The sequence below is a fragment of the Lontra canadensis genome, unplaced genomic scaffold (assembly GCF_010015895.1).
Source record: "Lontra canadensis isolate GAN:19392208 unplaced genomic scaffold, GSC_riverotter_1.0 scaffold39, whole genome shotgun sequence".
Taxonomy (NCBI): domain Eukaryota; kingdom Metazoa; phylum Chordata; class Mammalia; order Carnivora; family Mustelidae; genus Lontra; species Lontra canadensis.
The window spans coordinates 14,775,920-14,794,942 of NW_022631033.1; the positions used below are offsets into that span (position 1 = coordinate 14,775,920).

General features: G+C 46.1%; 1 protein-coding gene across 4 annotated transcripts in view; it reads right to left on the bottom strand.

The window, feature by feature from the left end:
• Positions 1 to 19,023, bottom strand: part of IRF2 (interferon regulatory factor 2) — an 82,289-nt gene that overhangs the window by 40,750 nt on the left and 22,516 nt on the right. Inside the window, exon 1 of one of the 4 annotated variants that reach the window (XM_032869883.1) lies at positions 1,500 to 1,518. The exons of the other annotated variants lie outside the window; for them this stretch is intronic. The gene's annotated coding sequence lies outside the window, so the exon portion shown is untranslated. Of the gene's footprint in view, positions 1 to 1,499; positions 1,519 to 19,023 lie in introns of those variants that run through there. 4 annotated transcript variants of the gene reach the window in all.

Sequence of the window (19,023 nt, forward strand, 5' to 3'; positions counted from 1 at the left end):
GCAGACCCCTTCGGTGTATCAGGCGGGTATTGGGGGGAACAGAAGTTTACAAGTAACTTTTGGGTGTTACCTTTCCAAGAGCCCAGGGTGGCCCCAGCAAAATAGTTGTGGGAAACAGTGCTTAGAACCAACTCATGGCTCTCAGGCATCGAGGTGACACAAATGTTCTGAACCACAAATGTTCATACTTGAATGTCGAAAAGCATCCATTCACTTGGTATGCTATCTACTTTCAGAGCCCAGCGGCATCTTTGGCCTGGCTTCAGCTCGGGGCTCAGGTTCATGTCCTCTCTTGCTCCCTCCCTCAGGGGTCTCCCTTCATGGCCACCTCCCTCTGACCCGAGATCCTCCTCCCTTTCCTTTAACTAATCTTCCCTCTGGAAATGGCTGCCTGGTCTAAACACGGTTCTTGTACCAGCCTGCCCACTGCCTCTCTTCCCTCCTTGCAGATACATTTCTAGATAGTCTTTCCCTTGGCCGCTCAAATACATCCAGAGTTGTCACTGACGAAGGGCTGTCTAGCACTCATCTTCATCCTATTTGCATGTAATTTAAATGGGATGTGGGATTCAAAAGCAAAGATGAGGTCCATTCAAGCCTCCCCTCTACAAAACTTCATGGGCAGTGGGACATCATCTTCTTTTCAACCCTTAGCTGTGTCTTCCTTCTTTTACTCATTTCTTGCTCTGAAAATTCTATTGGGATGAACTTGGGCTGCAAAGATCAAAGTCTTGGTCACTCTCTCTTCTAGCTTGCAGGAAACTTCTCTCCCCTCTGTGCCTCCCCCAGCTCATGCCAGCGTGCAAGCATCACTATGTGAACCATGTATGACAGCCTTGGCCTCGAGAGCCTGATGACATTCTAGAACTCGACTCTAGAACCTGCGTATCTCTCCCAGTTCCGATCTGTTGCAGGTGCCTCGGAATCCTTGCTCACACGACGCTCTCTGCTCCTCCTTCCCAGGCTCTGCCCCTCCTCCCCCATCCTCCAAGACCCAGTTTCTGCCCTCCTTCTCCACAGGCCTTCCCAGACCACTCCAGCCTGAAGAAATTCTCCTCTTGGACTTCCCCAACGGTCACTGATCTTACATGGCTCATTTGAAAATCAAACATTGCTTGAGAGCAGACATGCCATGCTGTCTTTATTCTGTTCCGACTCTTGCCTGAATTATAAACTCTTCCACTGTGTACACCTCTCTTCCTAACCAAACTGTTAAGTTCTTTGAGAGCAGGAACTCCACCCCTCGTAGATCTTTTTATTCCTATAAAGCCCAAACGCTGTCTTCCACCCAGGAGATATTCAAACAAGATCCAGGCCAGTTCTGAAGGTCAGCCAAGCTGGGCTGCCATTGCTGGTTGGCCTTGTCCACACATGTGGAGGCTTAAGGCCACCATTCTTTGAGGTAAGTAACAGGAAGCTCAGGGACCCCAGGGGGCCCCCCGGCACTGCTCCTCTGAGTGGTTCGCAAGTCATTCTAGTCCCTCGTGCATTCAATCCACCTTTTCAAGATCATTTGTTGAGAACAATATTCTAGGAACAGGAAAAGGCAAGATATCCTCTAGCATCTAAAAACTCCTAGTCTAATAGGGGACAGGAAGGAAGAGATGACCATACCACACGAAGAGTCCTGCATACAGAACGATGATACTAGAAAGCAGTTGGCAACAGGGAGGGTGCCAGAGACAGGGCCTGGAAAGCCATGCCTCAGAATTGTGTTCATCATCCCAAAACTGGAGGGGAAACTGAGGATTGATGAAAATGAATGATACAATCGATTTTGTGGGCAGTAAAGGGAAGTGTGGATGCCAAAATCCAGACCAGTACACCACAGCAATACACCATATTTAACGGGCACACAAATATTGACTTGGCAGGTCTAGGTGAGCCCTGTGATTCTCTACTTCTAATAAGCTCCGAAGTCCTTGGACCAGACTCTGAGGAGCAAGGCTCTAGATCGACTTCTATTTTTAATTACGAGCCACCTGCTCATCTGTGCTCTTCCTGAAGAGTCTGGTCATTCTGGCAGGCAGACCCCCTCCATTATGCTGAAAGTATCACATTCTGTATCACCTGTCGGTCCATCCCTTATTTACATGCTGTGCCTTTCTAACAAGGACACAGCTCAGCCAAACTTCGTGTTCTCACTTACCTAGCCAAAATACCGTGGAAATCATACACGTAAAAAATGTTCTAAATCTTGAGTCAGGACTGTCATTAATCATAAGCAGATTTTTAGGAAAAGCAAAGATAGCAAGTATTGCCTTATGAGAATAGGTTAAGCTCTGTTACAAAGGGCTTATCTTATTTCAGGTTCTACATTTCATCTTGTTTTAAACACCTAGGACTTCCCCCAATATTACACACCAGAAAAAAAAACTAATCCTTTTACATGAAGCTACTTCTTCCAATTATACTTGATCTTACAGCCTGGTCCTATGTCCCACACACTAAACAGGTAAAGAATGACCAGTGGTCTCGCCATATGACACAGAAGAAAACAGGTTCCATCTGACATAGGTCTCCCATGATTATCACAAGTTGAATGCACGTCCTGACTTCTGCAGAAGAAAGCGAAGGTGGAATTCTACACTGAGCCTAGTTCCAGAAACTCATCACTTAGTTTGATACAAAAAGTAAATAAAATTTCCAAAGATTAAAAGGCTAGGAGGATAGTCACAGAGAGTCAGAGGCTAGATACTGAGAAAAGAGGCTTCCTTGGCATGCATTTTCTAGCTTCTGTCAATGAAATTCACGGTGACAGATGGGTCTTCCTTCTGGAAGGCAAGTTTCCCATGGGCACCCGGTTGCATGGGCCACAGGAAACTTGAACAGAGTTGGGAAAGGTGTGGAACAGGTTTAAAAAGACAAAGATGGGTGCCTGGGTGGCTCAGTGGGTTAAAGCCTCTGCCTTTAGCTCAGGTCGTGATCCCAGGGTCCTGGGATCGAGCCCCATGTCGGGCTCTCTGCTTAGCAGGGAGCCTGCTTCCTTCTCTCTCTCTCTCTGCCTGCCTCTCTGCCTACTTGTGATCTCTTTCTGTCAAATAAACAAACAAAATCTTTTAAAAAAAAGACAAAGACGTGCTATTTTTGGCAAGAGAATCATATTCCACCAGAAATCAAAGACACTCGTGTCCCAGTCCTGACCTTGACATTACTGGCATGTTTCCTTGGGCTAGTCACCCACCCTCTGGTCTGCACTTCAATGATGTAGGAAAATGAGAGGTTTCAAAAAGATAATTTCTCAAGTGATCTACAACTCTAGAAATTCTTTTGTGACATGAAGGCTCATAATCTGATTTACCTTTTGTGTAAGCTTCTATGCTTATACACTGGGTTGTTTTTAAGAGTGAAATGCTTGGGGTGCACCTGGGTGGCTCAGTTGGTTAGGCCTCTGCCTTCGGCTTAGGTCGTGATCTCAGGGTCCTGGGATCGAGCCCCGCATTGGGCTCTCTGCTTGGCAGGGAGCCTGCTTCCCCCTCTCTCTCTGCCTGCCTCTCTGCCTACTTGTGATCTCTGTCTGTCAAATAACTAAAATCTTTAAGAAAAAAAAAAAAAGAGTGAAATGCTTGGGGCGCCTGGGTGGCTCAGTCAGTTAAGGGTCTGACTCTTGATTTCAGCTCAGGTCATGATCTCAGGGTCCTGGGATCGAGCCCCACATCCAGCTCCTCACTCAGCAGGGAGTCTTCTTAAGGATTCTCTCTCCCTCTCCTCCTGTCCCCCTCCTGATCGCATGTGCTCGCTCTCTCTCTCTCTCTCTCTCTCAAATAAATAAGTAAATCTTTTTTTTTTAAGTGAAATGCTGAAATTATGGCCCTTCAAGACTAAAATATGAAGCATCTACCCTCAAGCCCAACAAAGACACTTTCTAAAATCACCTATCATTACTCCTTTGAGATGTGGGACTGGGATCATCTTTTAAAACCATGGCATCAGCCTCTACATCAGTTCAGTACACGGTGGGTATTTAGAATATTACTGGCACCGGTGTTGCTGCATGAACGCATGCAAGCTACTCCCTGAGACTCCTAGGAAGTGAACAGCGCCCCGTGAAGTTGAAAATGGTAGGGTCATGCTCAGAGCCAGTAATGGCAGTCATGAATTTTAACCTAGATAACTGAATTTTGGATCTTGGAATCATAACAGCAATGGCTACTATTTACTGAGCACATACTATATGCCAACCCATTAAAACCAGAGTTTTTCTGAGTTTCTTGTGTAATTTTTACAACCCTAGAAGGTAGGGACTTTAGTGTTCCGTATTATAGATAACAGGATAGGTAAAGGAAGTGCTGAAAGGCAATCTGCTAGTCAGTAGGAGAGCCAAGACTCTCATTCTGATCTCCCTGAAACGCCCAAGCTTCAGAAACCCTAACAACCTGCTTTTTTCTTACTCTAGAAAGCACTCAGTTATGTTGGTCTTTTAACTCTTCTACTTTAACTGAGCCTTTCCCAACTCCTGTCTGTTTTGCATACCACTGACATATTAAATTTCCTAAAATACCACTTAAATCATGTTAATGTTCTGTTCCAGAGACTTCTAAACATCCCTGCTGGATTTAAGATAATAAAATCCTTGGCTGGGGGAGGCAGTGTGCTTTTGGTAATAACACAATAGGTAATTCAGACCTAACTCTCAAGGTGAATAACATGAAAACCTACATAAAACATGTTTTTCAAAATCTGTTTAGAAGAATCAGAGAACTAACAAGGCAGTAAAGAATTAGGAGAGGAGGATCTGGGAAAAGAAAGAAACCCAGGAAGGTAAGCCTGACATTTGGCACGTTCTTCTCCCAGCCTTGGGGCATCTGCTGATTCCTCAGTAGGAGGCTACAGGGCATGTAGAAACTGAGCAAAGCTTCTGATATGTTCGTTCATTCGGGGGACCAAGGGGGACAAGAAGTGAAGATTAGGACCTAAGTAGGAAAGGGAGTGTGGGAAACCAAACACACACACACACACACACACACACACTCACTTCATTTGGGATAAAACTAACTGGAAATAGACTAACCGCAAAGACAGAAGCCTAGCTTTGAATCACTTCAATCCCTGATCCAATTAAAATGATCTGAAACTCCCAGAAGTAAACGTAATCATATCTTGAGGAAGACAACATTATCCTAGGATTTATATTATCTCTGGAGTTTTTCATCCACACAATCAATATAGTTGAGAATACAAGGATAAAAGACAACAAAATAAAAAATCAATGAAATATGGACAATAAAAACAGACCCACAGGGATTCAGACACAGGTCTTAAACAGATTTAAGGGATACACAGATACCAAAAGTTTTCAGACACAGTTTTTGAGACAAATATGTCTAACGTGTTCAATAGCCTTTAAAACAAGTACGCCTACATAACAAGACAAGATGGCCAACGTTGGCCAAGAACTAGAAACGAAAAAAGAAATTCTAGGACTAAAAGGCAAATAATTAAAATTAAGAATTCGCCAGATGGTTTTACTAATAGATTAGACACCATGATAAGAAAAAACAAAAAGAAGAAGACAGGTCAGAAGGAAATAAACAGAATGAAGCACTTAGAGACCAAAGGGTGAAAATGTTATCTTCCAACCACAGATTTAATAATTTACTACAAACCCCAAACAGACAAATACAAGTAACACCACACTACAGTACGCATGCTGGAAAACAAAACCGTAGCAAAAAGTCTTAAAGACAGCCAGAGGGAAAAAACAGGCATCACCTTCAAAGAACATATAACAAAACCCCAAGACCCAGAAGCTTTAGGGCGGCTACTCTGCAGAAACCATGGGAGACAGAAGACAATGGAAAGGTGTCTGTAATGTACTGGAAGAAAAAGTTGCTATTTTAAAAATCTGAGCTACGGCAAAAACAGCAGCCCCACAGCTCATCAGTTCCCAGTTGTACGGGCACAGGAGGTGGGTCAAAATTAGGGAAGACGGTAGGCGAGTATGGGTGCTATGCCGCAAAGATGAGGGCTTCAGCCTGAGTCTGACCACAGCAGCGCTCCACCCTGTTTCTTCAGCACCTGAGACATTGATCTGCTCTTATTAGTAACCTGCCAGGGCTCTTGTCACCACACAGCCGTGTGCCCACCCCTCCTACAAGCCTACAGAAATGCAGCCCTTCTAACAAAAGCTAGCTCTAGTCTCTTTTCATCTACGAAACCTCTCACCGCTCTAACCAGTGGACCCTCTCTTCCTATGGCAGCCCAGTCATCCAAGGTATCAGAAATATTTATTATTAAACACACGTTTATTGCAAGGAACTCTGCTAAGTGTTAGGGAGGATTCAGAGAGTGTGAGACACGATCACTAGCCTCAAGGAATTAGTAAGTTAACTGAGGGTATGAGACATAAATTCTATAAAGCGACCTAATAATACTCTAATTACGATAATAAAAGACTGCACTAGAGATCAGAAGGCAGTATACGATTAATTGCCAACTACGTGAACTAGTTCGTGAGGAATCCATAAATCGTCATGGGATGCATTGGTAAGGCAAAGCTTTGTGGCACAGTTAGCGCTTCCAGGATGGGGAAGAACAGTCCAGGCACGACAGGGCGGCAAGCGAGCCAGGCAAAGGCGAAGGCTGGTATAAAGGGCAGAGGCAGGACAGGGTAAGATGGGTTTGCGGATGTGGGCGGAGTAACGGACTTGGGCACCGGTGTGGGCGGAGCTGCGTGAGAATCAGCGAGCAGGTGAGCAGGTGAGCAGCGCGGGCTGGGTGGTTTACAGAAATCATCGCTCACCCACACACCGGCCGTTATCAGTTACATACTATTATCCCCATTTTAGGGAGGAGGAAAAGTATAGCTTGAAAAGGTAACTTAAAAAAAAAAAGAAAGAAAGAAAAGGAAACCATGTCCCAGCCACCTAAGCCCCTAGAAAAGGGACGGAGGCTTGTACCCCATCACCCAGCTTCTGTACAGAGGGTCCAAAAATACTGGCTGTGCGCCTGAGATTAGTCGTGTGCAGCAGTCACACAGGGGCAAACCGAGGCAAGGAGATGAGCCAGAGGCGACTGCTCTCTGGTCCAGGGCGCTGGCCGTGGGAACGCAAGTGGCGACACCCGCGCAGGAATGTACTTGGGACATTTCCTAATAACTTTTCCTGGGCATACGGTCATCTTTCCCCAAATGTGAGTGACTCTTGCATGAATATTCTACACTCCTCACACCGACCTTTGTACCCTTTTGGCAAAAGCTGAAAATTCCAGCTCAAAATTATGTGAATTGAGAGGAAGCTGGCGTTGCAAACTAAAAATCCTCACCATCACCATCATCATCCTTGGCCCCATCACCTGGTCCAAGTGCTTCCTGGGAATTAGCCCTAGGCCAGGGCTTTTCATGCATTACTTCATTTAATCTTCAAACACGCTAAATGAGGTAGAGTGTCTTATCCCCATTTTACAGGTGACGAAATGAAGCTGCTTACCAAGCTGCACAGCTATTAGGCGGTCAAGCTAGGATCTGAACCCGCATCCACCTGATGCGAAAGAAGATGCCAGAAACCCCCCAAGGCCAGTGTTTTTCAAACGCTGTGTCATGAAATCAATGCATGGCACTATAGTTTTCAGGTATGTGAACACACAATACAAACGATGAGAGTTCCCCCAATAAGGGTAAGGTGTTTTATTAAGCTTTTTTTTAAACCAATTTTATCTTATATTATCCTGGTACTATGGTTAAAAAGGGTATATAAAATGCATTTTACTGGGCCGAATCGCTCCCCAACTGTGTATACAGATGTGTGTGCACCTGTGGGTGGCGGGGGGGGGGTCATAGTGGAAAGTAGGAAGCAGAAGAGAAGGAAATAGCAAACCTTAGAACCCTAAAGACTCCTGGAAGAAAGAAGTGAAAAGCACAAGAGAAGTTTAACAGCAAGTGTCCGGCATGAAAAGACTGTGTTCAGAGCTAGGTAACAGACTGGGGTTTGAGACCCACCCAGTTGGCAATCCTTAACACTTGTCTGCCTACAGCATTCCCACCACTTGGCACACTCTGGTGGGACCCTGGAGGATGAAGTCAACAATTCCAGTCATGAAATCAGGAAGACATTTTAACCCTGGTTTGAGCACCAGACCCAGAAAAAATGTGCCTCTCGCTGTACATGTTACCTGCACCAATGCAAAACCAACGTCAAAAGTTGTATTAAACTGCAGGAGTGTTGATATGCAAGGGAAATCAACTGTGGGATGCCTATCGTCAGTGATGTAACCCTCATTCCAGGCACTTACTGTTTTATTTTACTAAACTTTCGAAGATGCGCGTCACAGATTCCTTTAATAATTTTAGTCTCTAAGCCACTTTTTATCAAGGTTTTAAGCATGAATTCTCCATTCTCCTACTATGTGGGTTTTTCAAGAGCTCAACCTTGGAGCACCTGGGTGGCTCAGAGGGTAAAGCGTCTATCTTCAGCATAGGTCATGATCTCTGGGTCCTGGGATCAAGCCCCGCATCAGGCTCCCTGCTCACTGGGGAGTCTGCTTCCCCCTCTCTCTTTCTTTCTCTGCCCCTCCTCCCTGCTCATTCTCTCTCTCTCTTTCTCTCAAATAAATAAAATCTTTAAAAAAAAAAAAAAAGAGCTCGACCTTGAAAAATGGGGGCAGGATTACCAGAAATGGCTACCCTCAATGTATCAGCACCACTCGTTATACTTTTCCATTCACCTATACCAGCACCCCCAAAAATGCCTGTGCTACATTAGTACCAGGGGAATTTTTTTTTTAAGATTTTTTATTTATTTGACAAAGAGAGAGAGATGACAAGTAGGCAGGGAGGCAGGTGGGGCAGGGGGAGGGGAGAAGCAGGCCCTCTGCCGAGGAGAGAGCCCGATGCGGGGCTCGATCCCAGGACCCCAAGATCATGACCTGAGCCGAAGGCAGATACTTAACCTAACCCACTGAACCACCGAGGTGCTCCATTACCTGGGGAATTAAAAAAAAAAAAAAAAAAAAAAGACTCCCTGGCCCCATCTTAGACTCACTAAATAAGAATTATTAGGGATTAGGAACCAGGGATTTTTTTTTTTTTTAAATCCCAGAGCAATTTGGATATGCCGCTACACAGATATCACAGTCATTCAGTCCCATAAGCTCAATGGCCTTCTAGATCCCGTATATATAATAAACATCTCCAAATGAGTCATAGGAGAATGAGGATGCCAATGGTGAATAGATTTCACCATGAATAGAATATAAATACATATGAAATTAGAATTCTAAAATGCCTTTAAATACCACGGAACAAGTTTCCCATACTGAGAATCATCCAAATTATAGTTTTGCATATTCACTGTTCCACCCATAATTTTCTTATTGGATGTGTTTTCTATATCCTTTCAGAAGATATTACCATAGCTATTTTTAAAATATTTCCCTGTCTCTGACCACAAACTACTCTGGTACCTGCAACAGTGTGATTGAGCCTCTGATAGTAACTCTGACAGCATCACTGCAACCGAAACTGACTGATAGCCTCCACGTGTGTGCTCAAAAGACACCAAAAGGTATCACTGGTTTTCCATACTGTTGGTGAGCCAACGGTCATTCTAGGAAATAGTTCTCAGTGCAGCCTAAAGAGAACAGGGGTTCTCTCCATCCAGAGAGCAAGCCTGGAAGGAAACAGGGGACACAATCTATGTAGACCTGTGCTTTTTGGAGAAGGGGCCCAGAGCCCTGCCCTCCATCCCTGCCTAACGACCCCCACTCCCCTGTCCCCTCTCCCCAGAGAACACACTCTCTGACCCCACTCTCTGCCCAACACAGCTACTCTAGCACTTCTCCCCTACAAATGGGTCTCACTTCCTCCCTCTTGCTTGCTCATGTGGCACAAACTCATGCCTGGGCTGAATAAGGCCCAGTCCTGACAGCACCATGACACCTTGATGGTTTATCACCTCACCTGAACATTCAAATTCCTGCACGTCTTTTTTGCTTCTCCCTCATCAGCCCCTGTCGCTGTTCCCCACGGGAGTGATCTCAGATCTTTCCTTCCTCGTGCTGCCTAATTCACCTTCACACTCATTGATCCCAGCAAAGGCTCCTGCCTCTCCCTTCAGAGAGAAAAACAGACGCCACCGGGCTCTTCTTTCTGAATTTCTGACTCCTCTCCCGCTTCAAACTTATCTGGACTTCCATGCCCTCCTTTTTTCCTTCTCAGACCAGGCAGGTAGTGATACCATTCTTTGCAAGGGGAATGTGGAAGGTTTAAGAGGAGAAATAATGAAATTGGTTTGGGTCTATTGGCTTTGAGATATCTTCGGGATATCAAAAAAAAAAACAAAAACAAAAAAAACAAAAAAACAAAAAAACTCTAGCCTTAGTTCCATCAAGGCTAGAGCTCTGGAGAAAGGCCTAGCCTGGAAATAGCCAGCCACCCCACCCTCTTTGCAAACTTCCCTTGAACTCCTAAACACTGCCTCCAACATATATCCCATGCTCCTTTCAAGCTGGACACCTGGGTTAACATTGCTACATATATTAGCATGTACATCTGTGTTGTCTTCTACTTTGCATCCAGCAGGCACCTGATAAATACAGACCAGCCCTATCCTGCAATTCTGCACACGTTCTGTCCCCACACAGTCCAACAAGGGAGCCACCAGCCACATGTGGCTCCGGAACACCTGAACTGTGGCTGGTGTGAATGAGGAACCACTGGTCCCCAAAGACGAACAGGGAGTTTCAAGGCCAGTTCTAGTTTTTCCAAATCACAGTGAGTGCTCAGGTGTCTGGTCAAAACAAAATGTCTGCCTAGGACACCCTAGTGGGGTTTTTGAAGAGGCAGGTTTGCCACCTGACATTGAAACTGCTCTATTTTGAGAAAAGCCTGGGGTTTTTGCTGTTGTTGTTTGCTTGTTTGTTTTTTCTGGTTTTTTGGTTTTTGTGTTGTTGTTTTGGGGTGTTTTTGTTTTTGTATTTGTTGTTGTGGGTCTTTTGTTTTGTTTTGTTTTTGTTTTTTTTGAGAAAATTCTGGTTTTAAAAGGCCTGACTCACACTCTGCAGGCTTAATCACCTTTTGGAAGGCAACCTGTTGGAAAGTGAGGGAGCTTCCGTGTGAGTAATTCGTATCCCTGTTCCGACCTGCAGGCCCCTGGAAACACCACCAGCTGGCAGGTCCAGAGCATGCAGGATCCCATGCTACGGGACAAGATACGAGCAACAGCCGGTGAGTCTTAAGTGCTCAACAATGTCAGGCCAGTTCTCAGCTTATTGTGAGTATTAGTTCATTTGATTTACCTCCATCCTGAATGGCAGGAGCTCCCAGAATCTCCATTTTACAGATGAAGAAACTGAGACACGAAGGTTAACAAGTAACTTGCCCAAGGTCCCAGATCTACGGGAGTGGCTGAGTTCACATTTAAACACAAGGGGTCTGAGGCCCTTACTTGACCTTTGGACCAGGAGGCCAAATTAGGGTCCACATAACGAGGCATGGAGGGCCCAGTACCTCCCAGTCTGACACAGTGTCCGCACTGGGAGCCTGTTCTGAAGGGGCTCCCTGGGCCAAGACAGCCCCGTGGCCAGTAAGCACTGCTCCAGCCACACTGGTCAGTCCGATGCATAGAAAGAAGCTTCCCGACCTCCATTATCCGGCACACCCCCCATTCATCCGTACTTCCTGTCCCTCTTGCTGCCTATCCTGGCTGGTGGAAATCAGCAAGACGTACTGCATATCCTGTCCAGCCAGAGCTTCGTTTTTGCAATTTGTACTGGGCAAACAGTAGTTCGCCACTCCAAAATAGAACCATCTTCCTCGGTTCCACCGTTCACCTCTACCTCCGTGTCCTCTTTAAGAAGCAACAGGAGAGAACCAGAGGGTTTGTTATCTGTGTGTCTGGCACTGGCTGCATTCTCCCGTTGTTTTCCTTTCTGCTTCTGCCATAAGGCAGGGTCACCTGGCCCCAAGCATGGGCCACCTGAGTCCTAGGTGGTCTTTAGAAAAGAGGGGAGGAAGAAAGTGAGCTCTGCCCAGCCTATTCTTTTTCCTTCTTCTTCCTTTTACTTTTTTGTAATCAATTAATTACCATATAGTGTATCCCTAGTTTCAGAGGTAGATTTTAGAGATTCGTCAGTTGTATATAACTCAGTACTCATTACATCCTGGCCCTCCTTAATGTCCATCACCCTGTTACCCTCATCCCCCCAATCCTTTCCCCTCCAGCAGCCCTCAGTTTGTTTCCTAGAGTTGAATCTCTTACGGTTTGTCTCCATCTCTGAGTTCATCTTATTTTTCCATCTCTTCCCTTATGCTCATCTGTTGTTTCTTTAATTCCACAATGAGGTATTCTTGAGCCCCAAGAACTATTTCGGGAGCACCCATAAGACCCACAGACACTCTACCTCAATGCACATTTTGCATGAACATTTCTGTAAGGTCCTGAAAACCTCTCAGGTGGTAAGCATTTGGGGTATCTGTCAATTTCCAAGCTGGCTGTGTGTATGCTGAACAAACATGGGCCATGAAGGCATTTTGCTTCTCCCTCATTTTTAGGATCAGGACCTCTAAAAAAAGTCAATCCTCATGCCCGCAAACGCGATGCCAACCTGCCTACATCCATACATCCCTCCGCACCATGTGTGTCCTACATCCATCCACACCAACTCACTCCCCTCTTGGAATGAAGGGCCAGTTTTAAATCCACCCTTCCCAAAAAGCTTTCCCTGACCAATGCAGGTTCAACTCGTATGGCAATAGCCTTCCTGCTCGTACAGAGAGAACGGCCCCTAGAAATAGCTGGATGTTAATGATAATTGATCTTGTCTGACTCTTCGCTAATTAAGTTGACCTGGAACTTCCCAATAAGTGATTACAATTGCCACAGGACCTAGCACTAACCTTATTTGTCACTGACTAGCACAGTGGCCACAATGCACGGCTGACAGGCACCATGACTCAGGGACAGCATGACCATACGAGTGGGGTGAGACCTGGGAAGGCCTTGGAGGCTCCTGTGTCCCAAGGAGCTAGTGCCACATCCTTATCACCATGCCCTGTATGAGACTAGAACTGAGGAGTTGTGACCCTAACTGAGAATTCAACCTGTCATTCCTCTAAAAAGTCAGAAATCTCTTTAGTCCCACTACTTTCTCCACAATTAGAGGGAGCACACAAATCTAGAAGTAGTTGGCTCAGCAACCCTGGCCATTCCCCAGGGCACTGCCTCAGGAACCAAATGCAGAGGGGAGCAGAACCCCAGATCCTTAAGCCTCAGTATTCTCATCTGTAAAATGAGGACAGTTTGTGGTAGGATTAATAAGATGTATAAAGTGCCTCACCTACTACCCGGTCAACAGTGGATATTTAATAATTAATGGTTTCTACAGACACAAATTTTTGGTCAGGGGTATCTGATGGAGTGTCATTTCCAACACCCAAAAATGTAAATTGATCCAAATACCAGACCGTAGGGACACAGCTACATAATATGCGGTAGACTCAAATAACGAAAAACCATGACTCTAGAAGAGTATTTCATCTGCATGGGAAAGTGATCAGCATACATATATTAACACAGAGCTAATATATTTAAATATATATTCTATGTATTTTTATCTATTCCATCAAAGTGATATATAAGTTAATATAGTTCAGAACATAATACTAGTAAATGGAAAAAAAAGAAGCAAGCAAGGCAGCACACTTCCAGAATATGCTGAGTTGGGGTGCGACACAGGGCACCCCTCTTGACCACAGCCAGAACTCACCCCCCACACATGCTCTAGCCGACTCCTACAGCAGCCGGCGCCTGAGAGAGGACGAACCCTGTGCCTCAAGACACAGCTGTTTGGCCTGGAACTGGGTGGCCCGGGGCCAGGGGAGTCCCCCAACCCCAGCGGTACCAGACCAGGTGAAGAAGTTTGCTCAACAGTGAGTAAAATGCTGTTCTCCATTACAGCACAGGCTGTCTGGGGGCAGGGTACAGAAGGGGAACAGTCCCCAGGAGGAATCCTAAAGCCACATCCTAATGAGTGCCATCCTGTGTTCACTCCAAGCCCTGAGGTTTCCAACAGCCCTGATGGCAGCACACTGCTCTAATTTTAGATTAGAGAATATGTACAGTATGGCAATAAAGAACATTCTTCTCAGAATGACAGGGTTCCCATCTCGCCTTCCTCCCCTCACCCTCCCTTCACAGATGATGTCGTCCAAAACCCTGTTAGCCGGAACCATGCAAAGCAGATGTACTGTGTTGGAAGACTGCGGCCCCCAAATTCATGTCCACCCAGAACCTTACATATAACCTTATTTGGAAATAGGGTCCTTGCAGATATGATCAAGTTAAAATCAGGTCATACTGGGTTAGGATCCAACACGACTGGTGTCCTTACAAGAAGAGGGAAGTCTCAGGGCGCCTGGGTGGCTCAGTGGGTTGAAGCCTCTACCTTCAGCTCAGGTCATGGTTCCAGGGTCCTGGGATCGAGCCCCACGTCAGGGTCCCTGCTCACGGGGAGCCTGCTTCCCTTCCTCCCTCTCTGCTTGCCTGCCTCTCTGCCTACTTGTGATCTCTGTCAAATAAATAAATAAAATCTTTAAAAAAAAAAAAAAAAGAGGGAAGTCTGGACAGATGACACACAGAGAGGGGAGAAGGCCGTATGAAGACAGAGATGGGGGTCAGGGGGAGCCTCCATAAGGCAAGGAATGCCAAAGACCCCAAAGTGAGGAGAGAAGCAGGGAGCAGTTCTCCCTGAGAGGCCCCGGAAGAAACCACCCTGCCAACACCCTGATTTCAGACTTCCAGCCTGAACTGTGAGACCATGAATTTCTGTTGTTTAAATCACCCAGTTTTGTGGTACTGTACGGCAGCCATAACAATCTAAAAACAGACATTTGGGGAGTAGCACAAAAGCATGCTAATGTGGGGTCCTGGCATAAAGAGAGGGTCTCCCCTTGACATAAAGAGAGGAAGCAGTGGCACATAGCATGGGGAGTAATGAAGCCCATGTGGGGCAGCGAGGATAGAAACTGGGGAGGATGGCAGCCTAGAATGGGGTGTCAGGGCCCAAGTGGGGTGACTAGGCTCCTGTCCAGGGGCAGCTTTCTCATCCAGAACAGAGCAGCCTGAGTAATGAGGTGGGGGGCCAAGCTCATTGCCATGGGGAGGCCGTGGGGATGTGCAATGAGATACATAGAGGTAACAGAGTAATTAGTTAACATAGTAAGGATAATAGGAGCCAGGTTTATCACTTTTGGATAGAGAAGTTCAAATATAGAAAGAAATCTAGAATAACTCTGGGTGTTGGAACAGAGTAAGGGCTGAATTCATAGTTCATCATATATCTCAATAAATACAGAACTAAATATAGATGTAAAAATCTGTGTCTGGGGGTGCCTGGGTGGCTCAGTAGGTTAAAGCCTCTGCCTTCAGCTCAGGTCATGATCCCAGGGTCCTGGGATCGAGCCCCACATGGGGCTCTCTGCTCAGCAGGGAGCCTGTTTCCCCTCCTCTCTCTCTCGGCCTGCCTCTCTGCCTACTTATGATCTCTGCCTGTCAAATAAATAAATAAAATCTTAAAAAAAAAAATCTGTGTCTGCATACAGTACATACACTCCCTGTCTGCTAAGAGGTCTGAGGGCGGCAACATACCATTGTTGAGTACACATAATGTCCCAATCTTAGTTTCTAAATAACATTCTCCACTCGAAGGAATCAGGGCTTCTTGGGAAATGGCTGATTGCAGGTCTAGGGCATGGAACGCAAAAGATGAGCGTGAACCATTTTGGGGGACCGGAAAGAAGTGTCCAAAGAACTCTGGGGACACAGCAAGAGGACAGAGCAGGCAAATCAGGGACAATCTGAACATTGAAATTCTCATAAAAGTGTGTTAAGGTCCACTGAATGAAATAGGGATCAATGAAAAAGTAAACAATATAAAATAAAATATAAAGCAGAATGCCAGGCAGTAAGCATAAACAGAGTATGGAACCAGAAATCACCACTTGACAGCTACCAAAGAATAACCACCAGCAAATGCCAACAGATGCTAAAATGAGGGCATGAAAGACTCATGAGGACTGGAACACTTACAAGGTCTTGAAGTACCTCCCACAAAATATCTTTTTATGAAAGGCGTTGGGGCAAAGGGAGAGAATCTTAAGCAGCCTCCATGCCCCCCATGGAGCCGAAGAGGGGTTCGATCTCATGACCCTGAGATCACGACCTGAGCCAAAATCAAGAGTCGGACGCTTAAGGGACTGACTGAGCCAACCAGTGGTGGTGGGTGCTGCCCCATCCACAAAATATTTCTTATTACGAAGGGAAAAAGAGTAACCTTACAAGGGAGAAACCTAAGAGACCTCTTTAAGCCAAATGATCAGATGAGTATCACCAGTAAAGTCAAGGTCATTCACCACCTAGAGGATGCAGTGAGAATGAAATCCCATGTCTTGATACTCTTGCGGAAAACACACCACTCAATCTAGTCACGAGTGAATGTCCAACAAGCCCTACGGACAGGCATTCCGTAAGACAGCAGGGCTGGTCCCTGTCAAAAATCTCAAGGTCACAGGAGTTACCGGAAGATGCAGGGCACAGGACACCTGAGCCTAGGTGGGATCCTTCTGCCATGAGGGTCCCTGTTAAAACAACAGGCAGACCTGAACGGGGTCTGTGGATTAGGCGGCCCTAATGGCAACAGCCTGTTTCTGCCCGTGATCAGGTTGCAACGTGCCCCTGTTTGAAGGAAAGACAGACTCAAGCATCCAGGAGGGATGGGATGTCGTGTTGGCAAGTGACTCTCTTTGGGGGGAAAATGCTTTTTTTGCAGTGTTCTTGCCATCTCAGTGTAAGTCTGAAATTAGTTGGGAGGAAAAAGACTTGGTGAAAAAGACAACAGCAGAGTACATGAGTGATTTGCCGTCCAGAGGGGGAAACAATGGCAAATACATTTTTCTGCAAATGCAACAAATTCTAGAAAGTCCCTCTCTGGTGCTTCAGTTAAACTGTTGGCAGTTTTTTCTCATCCAAGTACCACGACTGGATTAAGGACGCGCAGCAATCATGATATCCGTCCATCCATCAGGGGCAGCGCCATCAAGCACCAATTAGCTCAATGAGGAGCCTGGAAACTTCATTTCCTGGGGAAGATGAGGAGTGATGGTCCATAATTCACTTAAATTGCAAGTTGTTTGGAAAACCAGACGTGACCAGGAGCTCGTCTGCATAGTTTAGAGAAGGATCTCGGAGTTAAGCATGAAACATTGACCTCCTAAATTCTGTACTAATATTTAACAGCAGTTAGCAGTTATCTAAACTCGAAAACACGATGGTGGTGTCCCAGGGACGTGGCCTCACCCCGACAGTGAAGTTAGCAGCAAAGAAAAGCGGTTCGAAGCCCCCAGGCCTGGGCTGCCCCCGACTGCCTTTGCCAGAGAGCCGGCCTTCAGAGACCCCACGCCAGTGTACCCTCTGGAGGACATTTCAGGCCCTCGATTGTCACTTGGTGCCCCCAAAGCTGGCATTCCTGGCATAGTTTCATCCCTCTGGCGAGGACGGCTCCCCCTCCCTCAGCCTGTCAGGCACTTGGCTCCCGGAATGCCCACGGTGAGTAAGGGTTTTGCTGCTTGCTTCTCATTGACAACTTTTCCTCAACTTGCAGAATTCAGAAGCGGCAATACCCTTCAGTTCTACTTGCTTTAACTTGGCGGAACACTGCGGTAACAACTTTGGCCTCAGAATCAGGAGCACAGATTTCTAAGAGAGTAACTCTCGCGCTGGGAGAATAGAAAGTGCCACCCGTGGGTCAGGAACAATTCCTTCCTTCAGCAGCGCCAGTCCCAAGCAGCCATTCTGTGAGCTCTGCGTTCCAGCCCCAATGCGAAAGCTACCCGGCAGCCAGAAACACCCCCCCCCACCACGTTTAAAGCCCATTGTTGCCTCTCCCTCCACTGTCCTTCCTCCCCAAACCTCCAGCTAGTGGGGCTGCCCCAAGGCCTCTGCCCCTCCATCTCAAGAGTGTCCCCTTTCACTGCCTGACCTCACATTTTCCCCGTCTTAGCTCCCCAAACCAGCTCCTCCAGCAAGCCTCCAAATCCATGTGGCCCGCTTGATGAGAATCTCCATGAGACCCCAGAGCTCATCATGCTCTATATTCCCAGGTTCTAGACTATGGCAAAGGCTGAGGCTTCATAAATAAACCATGAACTTGGGATGTATGCTGGGCATCATGGGCAATCATGACGGGGGGAACAGAGAGGGGCTTGCAAACTACGAAAAACAAGGCTAGTGCGCAAGCAGTTACAATAAGGGAAGCAAGGATATGCCATAATAAAAAGGTACACATACCTGCTGTGGGGAATCCCGTCTAAGAAAGCAGTGGGGTAGGTATATATACCTTTTAAAATTTTTTCCTTGTAAACAGCTTCAAATTATTGTACAGTTTCAAGATGTAATGTGGAACCTTGTTTATTTCAAAGCTGTATATATGACAGCTCACTAGAAACTGATCAACACCCATCACCTCCGCGCAGCCGTCCCCAGGAACTTGCTGATGGTCGGGATGGCAACCAAATCATTTACTGTTAAAAACGGAACAGTTCTAAGCATGAATGGGGCCTTATTAATAGTTATACCTTGACTCTGAACAGATGTAAAGCGGGGCTGTCCCTGGAAAAACCAGGACATGGGGGTGTTCTTGTTATGGGAGGTCAAGGCTCTTTTATTCAAAATCCTTAGACCAGGCAGGTTTCAGAATTCAGCCATGTGGGGATATTAGAGGCAGAATATGTTCTGCCTCACAGAACCAGAACACCCCCAGGAGTATCTAGAATAGAACCCCTTCATCCAACACAGCAATTACTTCCGCAGTAAAACATGAACGCTCACACTGATTGGATGAGAGAAAGCTACAAATCACTGTATGCCAGATCGGGGCAGACCATCCTGCCAAATGAGTCATGACAGAAACTTTTAGTTTGCAGGGCTTTTTGGATTGCAAATAAAAGATGTGGGATCTGTAATTAATTTCAAGTTATTTCTACCCTTGGAATATATTAGTGTTCCCATATTATACAAGGAAATCATATCTTCT